The sequence below is a fragment of the Amblyraja radiata genome, unplaced genomic scaffold (genome assembly GCF_010909765.2).
Source record: "Amblyraja radiata isolate CabotCenter1 unplaced genomic scaffold, sAmbRad1.1.pri scaffold_503_ctg1, whole genome shotgun sequence".
Taxonomy (NCBI): domain Eukaryota; kingdom Metazoa; phylum Chordata; class Chondrichthyes; order Rajiformes; family Rajidae; genus Amblyraja; species Amblyraja radiata.
In genome coordinates, this window is record NW_022630575.1 from 94,921 (window position 1) to 109,408 (window position 14,488).

Genomic DNA, 14,488 nt, shown 5'->3' on the forward strand with positions numbered 1-14,488 from the left:
GAAGTCTCCTCCAATTATTAATTTATATTGTGTAAATTCAGGAATTTTATTAAATGTTTTATTAAAAAACTTGGGGTTATCAAAATTAGGCCCATAAACATTAAGAAGAATCACTTTTTCTCCATTTAACTCTCCAACTAATATAATATATCTACCATCAATATCCACTATTGTTGAAGAGTTCTTAAAAGGTATTCCTTTACGAATTAGTATTGCAACTCCTCTGGACTTATGGGAAAAGGAGGAATGATATGATTCAGCGATCCACTTAGCTTTAAGTCTATGTTGAGATTCCTTTTTAAGGTGTGTTTCTTGAAGAAATATTATATCTGTTTTGATTAAATTTAGATGTGCCAAAACTTTACCTCTCTTAATTGGTTCATTGATTCCCTTGACATTCCAACTACAAAATGTTATTCCCTATGTCATATTAACATCTTGCATATTGTTTCTAAGGTGGTCTATAACCGAACAGAAGGTACAACACATAGAACCTGACCCTGCTCCCGAACCTCAAATAGATGAATTTAAAATCATATACATCGCTCTTCCGAACACATCTCCTTGTATTAGTCTTATTTTTCCATTCAAACATTAAGTTATAAAAATATTTAAAGTGAAAAAAGTGATAGAGTTGGTTAGTATAGGGTGAAAGAAAAAGAACTACATCTACAATTAGTGTAGTTAGTGATAGCCACACTAACGTGGCTAGAATTCTAAAGACTTCCGTAGCCTTTGTAAAAAAAAAAATTTCCAGCTCCGTGCCCGAAGAAAAAAAAAAAAAAAGATTATTTCTAACATTCAAATAACTTCTTTGGGAGTAACAAACTTATTTACATACCCATACATACACACACACAATATACACACACATATATATATATATATATATATATATATATATATATACCCATATGTATACATACATAAGCACGTAACCCTGCAGAAAAGTTCAAAAACAGCAAAAATTCACAACGTTATTATTCTCACATATCATATTAATTTTTTCGCTAAATCTATAAATTTAATTTTAAATCGAAAAATAAAGAGAAAAACCGTTAAACTTTTTTAATGACGTAAGCTAATTTACCTCTTGCATATCTTCCTATATAATATAAGTATGTAATTCATTTCTACGTTAATCGAAGACTATTAATTATTAATCATTGTTATCAATCATATACAGTATTAAATTTTTATGAGAAATGTTAATGTTAATAATTTTAGTGGTAATATAGATATTTAATAAGTATTAGTTGTTACATATATAGTTAGGCATGAATATACAGATAATAATATTGATTAATAAACAAAAATACAAAGATCACGGTTTTATCCAATGTCCTTCGTCCATTTCGGTTTCCGAATGTCCTTAAAGCTATTAAAAGAACTTTAAAGGTCCTTTTAGATCTGGCTTGACTCCTAAGGAGTAATGTGAATTCTTCAGTCTATGGTCATGTTACCGACTTCTTTGGCATATTCCAGTGCTTTTTCATGGTCTGTAAAAAAGTGCTCCTTGGACATGTAGAAGACTCTTAGTCTTGCGGGGTAAAACAAGCTGTATTTCAAATCAGGTACATTATTCAGTATTCTCTTTGTCTCAGTGAACAGCGCTCTTTTCTTGAAGACTTCTGCCGGATAATCTCGGTAAATACTGAATCTCGCACCTTCAAAAAGGAGCTGTCCACCTCGAACAATTGTCTTCATTATATCATCAAATTCATGATCCAATTGCACCTTTACGATAATTTGTCTTGGATGGGCATCATCTTGTGTACGACGTCGCTGCGCTCTATGAGCTCGACCGAGTGAAGGTTTGTGATCCAATTTTAAGGCTTTTTGTAATAGGTCTGCCACAAAATCCCGAGTGCCCATTTCCTTCTCACTTCCTTCTTTCACCCCTACAATTCTTAGATTCTTACGTCTTTGACGCCCCTCCAAATCAATACACTTATCACTTAATTTGATCACCATATCGGAGAGGCGTTGGTTTTCAATAAGGAGTCGACTTACAGTTTCCGTACTTGTGGTCGCCCATTTCTCAAGTTCGGTTATCGCTGTTCTATGTTGGTCAAGTTGGTGATGAATGGGGTCCACCTCCGTTTTAACCTTCGTTTCCACCGAAACGAGCCTGGTTTCCAGCACTTCCATCTGATCCTTGATCTCTTCCTCCCTCGTCCTCTTCCAGATTTCCAGCATTTTTTGAACGGTAAAAAGCATTTCTGCTTTAAAATCTACCTTAAAAGAGTCAAGTTCCTCTTTAAACTTCTCTCCAAACTTCTCTCCAAAGGTTTTCATTTCGGCAGCGAGAAAGATTTTAAGATCCTCCATTTCAGACCTTTTCTGTTTCATTTTCTTCGGAGGGTCTTCCTGGGCCGTCGGTGTAACTGAGGCCGAGGCCTCTGTAGGGCCTTCCTCTTCCATCTGCGGTTTCCCTTTACCGGCTTTTTTTGTGTCCCACGGGGGGGGGGGGGGGTACGTTGTAACGACGACATACCATAAAGTCGCGCGCCTGATGACGTCACGCAGGCAGCCGTTCAGATCGCGATCGCTGCAGGTAAGACCCGATTTTCTCCCGTTTTAAATTTCTTCGGCACGGAGCTAGTTGCCGCTGGACTCAAGCCTCCATAGCGCCACCGGAAGTCCCGTTCAGGTTTCCTAAGTGGGACAGGGGCTTAAGGCATTCGGGCCGCACAGCTGACGTCATTACATTGGGGTGGCAAGTAGATCCTGTTTTAGGGGTTGTGACATATAGTGCATTAAAACCTCAAACTGAATCACTGTTGAGATTGCACCAAGTAGCCAGCACTTCTGATTTCAATTCAGCGATTCAGCTGGAAAGTGGTCGTGACTTCCTATCTACCCCATTGGAGTTCAATAATTGTTCTTTACTGAACTTTCCCTTGTACAGAATGTTATTCCCTTTATCCTGTGTCTGTACACTGTGGATGGCTTGATTGTAATCACGTATAGCCTTTTCACTGACATTGAAACATAGAAACATAGAAATTTGGTGCAGGAGTAGGCCATTCGGCCCTTCGAGCCTGCACCGCCATTCAATATGATCATGGCTGATCATGCAACTCAGTATAATGTCTTCTCTCCATACCCCCTTTCCCCTTTAGCCACAAGGGCCACATCTAACTTAAATATAGCCAATAAACTGGCCTCAACTACCTTCTGTGGCAGAGATTTACTACTCTCTGTGTGAAAAATGTTTTTCTCATCTCGGTCCTAAAGGATTTCCCCCTTATCCTTAAACTGTGACCCCTTGTTCTGGACGTCCCCAACATCGGGAACAATCTTCCTGCATCTAGCCTGTCCAACCCCTTAAGAAGTTTGTAAGTTTCTATAAGATCCCCCCTCAATCTTCTAAATTCTAGCGAGTACAAGCCGAGTCTATCCAGTCTTTCTTCATATGAAAGTCCTGACATCCCAGGAATCAGCCTGGTGAACCTTCTTTGTACTCCCTCAATGGCAAGAATGTATTTCCTCAGATTAGGAGACCAAAACTGTACGCAATACTCCAGGCGTGGTCTCACCAAGACTCTGTACAACTACAGTAGAACCTCCCTGCTCCTATACTCAAATCCTTTTGCTATGAATTCTGAATAGCACTCAACAAAAAAAGCATTTCACATGATCTTTCACAAAGATCTGACGCCATAGAATTTCAAAACTGAATCAATGAACGCTGCCACCAAAAAAACGAATAAAACCGAATAAAACCATTAAGATTGTTTAATCTTAATGTCACATTTAATATGGTACAGATTACTGACGTCTTCAAGTCGGGTTTTTTTTCAACCCCGGATATAGAGTCTGTAAACCAATGTCTTTAACACAAGTTCTCCCAGTACACGTATACGCAGTATGGGATATTGACATTGGGTTATCAATACATCACCAAAGCCAGCTACATCCTTAGTCATGACACTAGGATCAGCACAATCAGGGCAGACATTGCAGAAGTGGAGGCAGGTTCGATTTTATCATTTAAAACTAAATTGGATAGGTATATGGATGGGAAAGGAATGGAGGGTTATGGTCTGAGTGCAGGTAGATGGGACTAGGGGAAAATAATTGTTCGGCACGGAGAAGTAGGGCCGAGATGGCCTGTTTCCGTACTGTAATTGTTATATGGTTATATGGTTATAGATAGGATGGAAATGGCTGCAGATGCCATTACGTTTTACATTCTGATCAATAGAAGCAGAGCAGACGAAGGGTGGCAGGATTTAAGATCGTATTTCGACATACCCCACGGACTCACGTCTCTATGTGAGGGCAGGTTTGCTATATTATATCGGGGCCACTTGAACCCTACGAGGTGTGGAATCAGCATTGTTTTTTAGCCACAAACAATCACACAAGAAAAAGTCAGTTCAGACTATTTCAAGGTGGCTGAAGCAGGTTCTGGTTTATGCAGATATTGACACTGATGATTTTACATCTCATTCCATCAGGGCAGAATGGACGTTCCCATTGACCATATCCTCGTGACCGCAGGATGGTCAAGTGAATGCATTTTCAATTTTTTTTTGCCATAAACTGATTGCCGACCCGGGCTGTTTGCCCATTCTGTTTTGTGTTCACTTTAGCCTCCCCTGACATAGAGGGGTTGCTATTGATTGCTTTATTCACATAAGCCATTAATACATTTGAATCAATGTTATAGTTAATGCATTGTTGATTATTCACTCGTTCGGAGTCAATCGATGCAGTGAGACGCCGGGATTTGAATCTGAGGCATGAAATCACAGAGCTTTGAACTCTTCACGGAATCACTCACGTGACTCCGAAGTAAATTAGTAAGATCAAACGAGAACTTACCATTTTAAAGTTTGATCTTTATTTTATGAGGAGTTACGTTGGTGATTACGTGCCCAACCCTCTCTCTCATAAAGGTCATATGGTAGTTATCATGTTTGCTGATCTTACTATGTTACGTCAAATATTCTGTTATCTGTGATTGCATACCGTTGCTTTTAAGATTGACGTGCATGCTCACTGGCAGGTCTTCTTCACGTAATCACCAACGTAACTCCTCATAAAATAAAGATCAAACTTCAAACGGGTAAGCTGCGTTTAATCTTACTATTCTGAATGATAATAGGGAGCATCTGTCTAACTTACAAGCAATTTTTCACTTTCATCGGACACAATATAATATCATTATTTTACAGCATAACAGAAAATGCTGCTGAAAATAAGAATCAATCTTCCTAATGTATTTAGTTTATGAATGTTTTATTGGTGATTTTGACTAAATGCTGATGATTAAATCTCTCCTCAATACATATTCTAAACTCATGATAATTTTAAGATTTAATAGTTCAATTAAAAATAACACTAATGCTAATGCATACTTGTAAGAAGACAGAATTTTATTGTAATTTAAAGTACAAAGTTGTCTCTTTCATCACAATATTGATGCTCTAAATATTCCCAAGTTAATTCTTCATACCTCTCCAGTTCATCATTTTACAATATTTAAAAATGTGACATGGAATAAAATGTTTAAGATATCTTGTAAAATCCTGCAAACTGAAACCCAGCTGTTTGCAGAAAACCTTGGAAAAGAGTCTGAAGATGGGTCACGACCCGAAACGTCACGCATTCTTTTTCTCCAGAGATGCTGCCTGACCCACTGAGTTACTGCAGCTTTTTGTGCCTAACTTCGGTTTAAACCAGCATCTGCAGTTCCTTCCTACGCATTGGAAATAGATTTGGATGGTAATTTCTATCTACTCCACCCCCCTGCCTCTCTTATTTGGACCATTATTTGGCCCATTTTAAAAGGCAGTTAGATAGATACATGCATAGGAAAGGTGTAGAGGGGGTATGGGCCAAGGGCGGGCAAATGTGATCTTTGTATGGAGTTTGCACATTCTCCCTGTGACTATGTACGGTTTCCTTCAACATCCTATAGATGTGCAGGTGTGTAGGTTAATTGGCTAATTGGGATAACATAGCACTAGTGCGAATGAGTGATCGATATCTGGTATGGACTTGGTGGGCCTAAGTGTCTGTTGCTATGTTGTACATTTCAATCCGTTCAATCAAAAACTTCGCTAGAGCATCTTGGCTAGCATGGACAAGTTGGGCCAAAGGGCCCGTTTCCACGTTAGATGATGTGACAGCTCTATCATCTCCATCTTTACCTGGATACATCTGTCATCTGCTAGCCCCTCTTTACCCCTCTCTGTCATGTCTTTATGCTGGCAATCTCCCCTCTACACTCCCAGGGTCTCCATCTCAAACGACAACCATCCTCCTGCCTCCACGGATGCTGCCTCAGTCCTTCAGCAGTTTTCCTTCCCATTCCCACACTGACCAGTCTGAAGAAGGGTCTCGACCCAAAGCGTTAGCTATACCTTTTCAGGAATTGGAAGCAAGAAAAGACCAGGACAAATCAGAACCGACAACAGATGACATGGCCAACCGTTGACTTTTTGGAAATCCCGAGCCAACAATCAGCCTATCAGGGAACCACCCTGCCTGATGTTAGTTGTTGCTGGCCGTTATTTGTCCTGGTCTTTTCTAAATTCCAGTTCCACCGCCCTACAATAAGTCTGAAGAAGTGTCCCAACCGGAAACGTCACCTATCCATTTTATTTACATAGAAACATAGAAATAGAAACATAGAAAATAGGTGCAGGAGTAGGCCATTCGACCCTTCGAGCCTGCACCGCAATTTAATATGATCATGGCTGATCATTCAACTCAGTATTTTGTACCTGCCTTCTCTCCATACCCCCTGATCCCTTTAGCCACAAGGGCCACATCTAACTCCCTCTTAATTATAGCCAATGAACGGTGGCCTCAACTACCTTATGTGGTAGAGAATTCCAGAGATTCATCACTCTCTGTGTGAAAAATGTTCTAAAAGATTTCCCCCTTATCCTTAAACTGTGACCCCTTGTTCTGGACTTCTCCAACATCGGGAACAATCTTCCTGCATCTAATGTCTAATTAATGTCAAATGGGCTAGTGGAGGATGGAGTTAAAGGGAAAGGGTTTCTTAAATGTGTGAGCGTAGAGACAGAGGGGTGTAAAATGAGGGTAGAAGCAATAGGTAGCAAGGTGAAAAGTAAAAGTGGCAGGCCGGAAAATCCAGGGCAAAAATCTAAAAGGGCCACTTTTCAACAAAATTGTATAAGGGGAAAAAGTGTTGTAAAAACAAGCCTGAAGGCTTTGTGTCTCAATGCAAGGAGCATTCGTAATAAGGTGGATGAGTTGAATGTGCAGATAGCTATTAATGACTATGATATATTTGGGATCATGGAGACATGGCTCCAGGGTGACCAAGGCTGGGAGCTGAACATCCAGGGATATTCAATATTCAGGAGGGATAGAGAGAAAGGGAAAGGAGGTGGGGTAGCGTTGCTGATTAGAGAGGATATTAACGCAATGGAAAGGAAGGACATTAGTTTGCAGGATGTGGAATCGGTATGGGTAGAGCTGCGAAACACTAAGGGACAGAACACGCTGGTGGGTGTTGTGTACAGGCCACCTAACAGTAGTAGTGAAGTTGGAGATGGTATCAAACAGGAAATTAGAAATGCGTGCGACAAAGGCAAAACCGTTATAATGGGTGACTTCAATCTACATATAGATTGGGTTAATCAAATTGGCAGGGGTGCTGAGGAAGAGGATTTTTTGGAATGTATGCGGGATAGTTATCTAAATCAACATGTAGAGGAACCAACGAGAGAGCAGGCTATTTTAGACTGGGTATTGAGTAATGAGGAAGGGTTAGTTAGCAGTCTTGTTGTACGTGCCCCCTTGGGCAAGAGTGACCATAATATGGTTGAGTTCTTCATTAGGATGGAGAGTGACATTGTTAATTCAGAAACAATGGTTCTGAACTTAAAGAAAGGTAACTTTGAGGGTATGAGACGTGAATTGGCCAAGATTGACTGGCAATTAATTCTAAAAGGGTTGACGGTGGATATGCAATGGAAGACATTTAAAGACTGCATGGATGAACTACAAAAATTGTTCATCCCAGTTTGGCAAAAGAATAAATCAGGGAAGGTAGTGCATCCGTGGATAACAAGGCAAATCAGGGATAGTATCAAAGCGAAGGATGATGCGTACAAATTAGCCAGAAAAAGCAGCATACCGGAGGACTGGGAGAAATTCAGAGACCAGCAGAGGAGGACAAAGGGCTTAATTAGGAAAGGAAAAATAGATTATGAAAGAAAACTGGCAGGGAACATAAAAACTGACTGCAAAAGTTTTTATAGATATGTGAAAAGAAAGAGATTAGTTAAAACAAATGTAGGTCCCTTGCAGTCAGAAACAGGTGAGTTGATCATGGGGAACAAGGATATGGCGGACCAATTGAATAACTACTTTGGTTCCGTCTTCACTAAGGAAGACATAAATAATCTGCCGGAAATAGCAGGGGACCGCGGGTCAAAGGAGTTGGAGGAATTGAGTGAAATCCAGGTTAGCCGGGAAGTGGTGTTGGGTAAATTAAATGGATTAAAGGCCGATAAATCCCCAGGGCCAGATAGGCTGCATCCCAGAGTACTTAAGGAAGTAGCTCCAGAAATAGTGGATGCATTAGTAATAATCTTTCAAAACTCTTTAGATTCTGGAGTAGTTCCTGAGGATTGGCCGGTAGCAAACGTAACCCCACTTTTTAAGAAGGGAGGGATAGAGAAAACGGGGAATTACAGAACAGTTAGTCTAACATCGGTAGTGGGGAAACTGCTAGAGTCACTTATTAAAGATGGGATAGCAGCACATTTGGAAAGTGGTGAAATCATTGGACAAAGTCAGCATGGATTTACAAAAGGTAAATCATGTCTGACGAATCTTATAGAATTTTTCGAGGATGTAACTAGTAGCGTGGATAGGGGAGAACCAGTGGATGTGGTGTATCTGGACTTCCAGAAGGCTTTCGACAAGGTCCCACATAAGAGATTAGTTTACAAACTTAAAGCACACGGCATTGGGGGTTCAGTATTGATGTGGATAGAGAACTGGTTGGCAAACAGGAAGCAAAGAGTAGGAGTAAACGGATCATTTTCACAATGGCAGGCAGTGACTAGTGGGGTACCGCAAGGCTCAGGGCTGGGACCCCAGCTGTTTACAATATATATTAATGATCTGGATGAGGGAATTGAAGGCAATATCTCCAAGTTTGCGGATGTCACTAAGCTGGGGGGCAGTGTTAGCTGTGAGGAGGATGCTAGGAGACTGCAAGGTGACTTGGATAGGCTGGGTGAGTGGGCTAATGTTTGGCAGATGCAGTATAATGTGGATATATGTGAGGTTATCCATTTTGGTGGCAAAAACAGGAAAGCAGACCATTATCTAAATGGTGGCCGACTAGGAAAAGGGGAGATGCAGCGAGACCTGGGTGTCATGGTACACCAGTCATTGAAAGTGGGCATGCAGGTGCAGCAGGCAGTGAAGAAAGCGAATGGTATGTATCACAGCAAAAGGATTTGAGTATAGGAGCAGGGAGGTTCTACTGCAGTTGTACAGGGTCTTGGTGAGACCACACCTGGAGTATTGCGTACAGTTTTGGTCTCCAAATCTGAGGAAGGACATTATTGCCATAGAGGGAGTGCAGAGAAGGTTCACCAGACTGATTCCTGGGATGTCAGGACTGTCTTATGAAGAAAGACTGGATAGACTTGGTTTATACTCTCTAGAATTTAGGAGATTGAGAGGGGATCTTATAGAAACTTACAACATTCTTAAGGGGTTGGACAGGCTAGATGCAGGAAGATTGCTCCCGACGTTGGGGAAGTCCAGGACAAGGGGTCACACCTTAAGGATAAGGGGGAAATCCTTTAAAACCGAGATGAGAAGAACTTTTTTCACACAGAGAGTGGTGAATCTCTGGAACTCCCTGCCACAGAGGGTAGTCGAGGCCAGTTCATTGGCTATATTTCAGAGGGAGTTAGATGTGGCCCTTGTGGCTAAGGAGATCAGAGGGTATGGAGAGAAGGCAGGTACGGGATACTGAGCCATGATCATATTGAATGGCGGTGCAGGCCCGAAGGGCCGAATGGCCTACTCCTGCACCTAATTTCTATGTTTCTATGTTTCTATCTAGCCTGTCCAACCCCTTAAGAATTTTGTAAATTCATCTGCTGAGTTACTCCAGCACTTTGTGTATATCTTTAGCAAGAAATTTATCTTGGTAAATAATGAATGAGGGACTACTATTACTAATGAATGAAGCAACACCCTAGCAATAATGTCACCAGTTTTAATATTCATTCAAGGGATGTGGGCTTTGCAGACAGAGCCAGAAATGTATTGTCCTTGTTTTGCTTGGAAAGGTGGCGGTTAGCTTCCTTTTAAATCTGCTGCAGTTCTTCGGGTGTGGATATTCTCTCAGTGCTGTTCGGAGGGAGTTCCAGCATTTTGACTCAGTGACCCAGTTTAATCTAGCATCACAGAGGGTGTAAAGCTGATGCTGGATTCCCAAAAGGTTAATTTAGACTTTGGATTTTGGAGATACCTTTGTCTACCGAGTCTGCGCTGACCAGCGATCATCCCGTAACGTTACCTACACACACTAGGAACAATTTGTTTCTACAATTTACCGAAACCAATTAACCTGTAAACCTGTACGTCTTTGGAGTGTGGGAGGAAACTGGAGCACCCGGAGAAAATCAACGATGTCACAGGGAGAACGTACAAGCTCCATTCAGACAGCACCCGTAGTCAGGCTCGAACCTGGGTCTCTGGGGCTGTAAGGCAGCAACATTACCGCTGCATCATTGTGCGGTCCTGTGCTGTCTAAGGCAAAGATCCTATAGCAAGATAGCTTACTCCTGCGTAATGCAATGGGCTGACGTGTAGTACGCTACGGAGGGGATCCTGGTCATTTATCTCCGCCCATTTTAGTATCCGGAGCATACCTGACCCGATCCGACTCGCAGTGTAATCAATGTGGCGGGGCAACAGTTTGTGTGTGTGGTATAGGGTTAGATTCATCATTCTGTCAGTTCATACTTCTGTTCATTATTGTTAAAGAATAAAATGTTTATAAACACACATACATGAATGTGATATAAATGTATAGAATCATATAACACACAATTATTTTTCTAATGATGAACTTTATTTCAGACTAGACAAGGGACATTAAATAATAAACATTGTAAACCTCCCCGCAACTTCACACACACACTAGGCCCTATCCCACTCCCTCGCCTCCCCCCACACTACAATGTCACCCCCCCCCCATGTCCCTCTCCCCGCTGCCCCGGGCCCCACACCCCCTCTCCCCGCTGCCCCGGGTACCCACACCCCCTCTCCCCGCTGCCCCGGGCCACACACGCCCTCTCCCCGCTACCCCGGGCCCCACACCCCTTCTCCCCGCTGCCCCGGGCCCAACACCCCCTCTCCCCGCTGCACCGGGCTCCACACCCCCTCTCTCCACTGCCCCGGGCCCCACACCCCCTCTCCCCGCTGCCCCGGGCCCCACACCCCCTCTCCCCGCTGCCCCGGGCCCCACACCACCTCTCCCCGCTGCACCGGGCTCCACACCCCCTCTCCCCACTGCCCCGGGCCCCACACCCCCTCTCCCCACTGCCCCACACCCCTCTCCCCGCTGCCCCGGGCACCACACCCCCTCTCCCCACTGCCCCACACCCCCTCTCCCCGCTGCCCCGGGCCCCACACCCCCTCTCCCCACTGCCCAGGGCCCCACACCCCCTATCCCCTCTGCTCCAGTCCCCACACCCCCTCTCCCCGGGCCCCGGGCCCCACACCCCCTCTCCCCGCTGCCCCAGGCCCCACACCCCCTCTCCCCGCTGCCCCAGGCCCCACACCCCCTCTCCCCGCTGCCCCGGGCCCCACACCCCCTCTCCCCGCTGCCCCGGGCCCCACACCCCCTCTCCCCACTGCCCCGGGCCCCACACCCCCTCTCCCCACTGCCCCGGGCCCCACACCCCCTCTCCCCGCTGCCCCGGGCCCCACACCCCCTCTCCCCGCTGCCCCGGGCCCCACACCCCCTCTCCCCGCTGCCCCGGGCCCAACACCCCCTCTTCCCACTGCCCCGGGCCCCACACCCCCTCTCCCCGCCGCCCCAGGCCCCACACCCCCTCTCCCGGCTGCCTCGGGCCCACACCCCCTCTCCCTGCTGCCCCAGGCCCCACACCCCCTCTCCCCGCTGTCCCACACCCCCTCTCCCTGCTGCCCCAGGCCCCACACCGCCTCTCCCCGCTGCCCCGGGCCCCACACCCCCTCTCCCCGCTGCCCCGGGCCCCACACCACCTCTCCCCGCTGCCCCGGGACCCACACCCCCTCTCCCTGCTGCCCCAGGCCCCACACCCCCTCTCCCCGCTGTCCCACACCCCCTCTCCCTGCTGCCCCAGGCCCCACACCGCCTCTTCCCGCTGCCCCGGGCCCCACACCCCCTCTCCCCGCTGCCCCGGGCCCCACACCGCCTCTCCCCGCTGCCCCGGGCCCCACACCCCCTCTCCCCGCTGCCCCGGGCCCCACACCCCCTCTCCCCGCTGCCCCGGGCCCCACACCCCCTCTCCCCGCTGCCCCGGGCCCCACACCCCCTCTCCCCGCTGCCCCGGGCCCCACACCCCTCTCCCCGCTGCCCCGGGCCCCACATCCCCTCTCCCCGCTGCCCCCTATGGACGGGTTCATAGGTGGAGTGAGTGAATGTTGGTGGATGCAGTGCCTATCAAGCGGATTGCTATGTCCTGTGTAGTACTGAGCTACTGAGTATTGTTGAAGCTACACTCAACCAGGCAAGTGGAGAATGATTCATCACACACCCGTTTTGAGCCACAGAGATATGGGGCAGGTTTTAATAGGTAGGAAAGTGAGTTATTCACCAAAGCATTGATCAGCTCTCAGTTGCTAATGGTTTCAACTCCGCTTCTCAATCCTATACTGACCTTTCTGTCCTGGGCCTCCTCCATTGCTAGAGGGAGGTCACACACAAATTGGATGAACAACACTTCATATTTTGGTTGGGTAGCTTACAAACAGGCAGTGGCACGGTGGCGCAGCAGTAGAGTTGCTGCCTTTACAGCACTTACAGCACAGGAGACCCGGGTTCCATCCCGACTACGGGCGCTGTCTGTATGAAGTATGTATGTTCTCCCCGTGACCTGGGTGGGTTTTCTCCGAGATCTTACGTTTCCTTCCACAATCCAAAGACATACAGGATTGTCTTGGTGTATGTGTAAATCGTCCCTAGTAGTGTCTTTCTCATCAACACTCCATAGGACTTTATTCTTTGGAGCGCAGAAGGTTAAGAGGGGACTTAATAGAGGTCTTTAAAATGATGAGAGGGATAGACAGAGTTGACGTGGATAAGCTTTTCCCGCTGAAAGTAGGGAAGATTCAAACTAGGGGACATGCCTCCTCAGCGGCCCGGACCTCCCGATCAGCCGCCTCCCGCAGTCCGCTGCTCCCGAGTCCGCAGGCCGAGCCGGGCAGAGTCGCAGGACTCCACGATGTTTGTCAGCGCCTCTCTAAAAGCCTCTTCAATGCCACTATCGTACCTGTCTTCACCACCACCCTGGCAATGCTTTTCAGGCACCCACCGTGCTCTGTGTAAAAACATCGTGCCTCGCACCTCTCTGTTAAACTCCCCCCCATTACATCTTAAAGCTATGCCCTCTAATCTCTGACATGCCCACCATGGGGGGAAAAATATTCTGATTATCTACCGGATTTACACCATTCATCATTTTGATAAACTTTATCAACTCTCCCCTCAACCTCCAAGCCATTTAGAACGGAGACAAGGAAACACTTATTCACACAGAGAGTGGTGAGTCTGTGGAATTATCTGCCTCAGTGAGCGGTGGAGGTTGGATCTCTGGATATTTTCAAGAGAGAGCTAATAATAATAATAATAATAATAATAATAATAATAATAATAATAATAATAATAATAATAATAATAATATATGTTATTGTCATTGCACGTCAGTGCAACAAGATTTAGTATGCAGCTCCAACCGATGTAAAAGAAAAGTAAAATAAATAAATAAGCTGTGTGACGTGACCATCCGAGGGAGAAAGTCCAGGGGTGTGGGGGCACTCAGCATGACCGGTTCAGAGCCGCTATAGCTCTTGGAATAAAGCTGTTTCTGTGTCTGGAGGTTCGAACGTAGAAGGCCTTGTAACGTCTGCCGGAGGGAAGTAGTTCAAACAGTCGGTTACAGGGGGGTGATGAGTCCTTATGGATGCTGACGGCCTTCCTGAGGCACCGTGTGTGGTAGATGCCCTCCAAGGCTGGTAGCTCTGTCCCAATGATCCTCTGCATTCTGTGGACGACGCGCTGAAGAGCTCTCCTCTCCGCCTCCGTGCAGCTGAGACACCACACAGATATGCCATACGTTAATATGCTCTCTGTGGTGCAGCGGTAGAATAGGGCTAGATAGGGCTCTTAAAGATAGCGGAGTCCGGGGATATGGGGAGAAGGCAGTAACGGGGTACTGATTGTGGATGATCAGCCATGATCACCTTGAATGGCGGT

At 45.7% G+C, this 14,488-nt stretch overlaps 1 long non-coding RNA gene across 1 annotated transcript; it reads left to right on the forward strand.

Annotated features, from left to right (window-relative positions):
- Positions 1-5,398: 5,398 nt before the first annotated feature.
- On the forward strand, positions 5,399-14,180 carry LOC116970068. Its single transcript, XR_004410996.1, has 3 exons — positions 5,399-5,409; positions 6,027-6,031; positions 14,002-14,180. It is a non-coding gene; the product is annotated as an uncharacterized LOC116970068 (long non-coding RNA).
- The last annotated feature ends 308 nt before the right edge of the window (positions 14,181-14,488 follow it).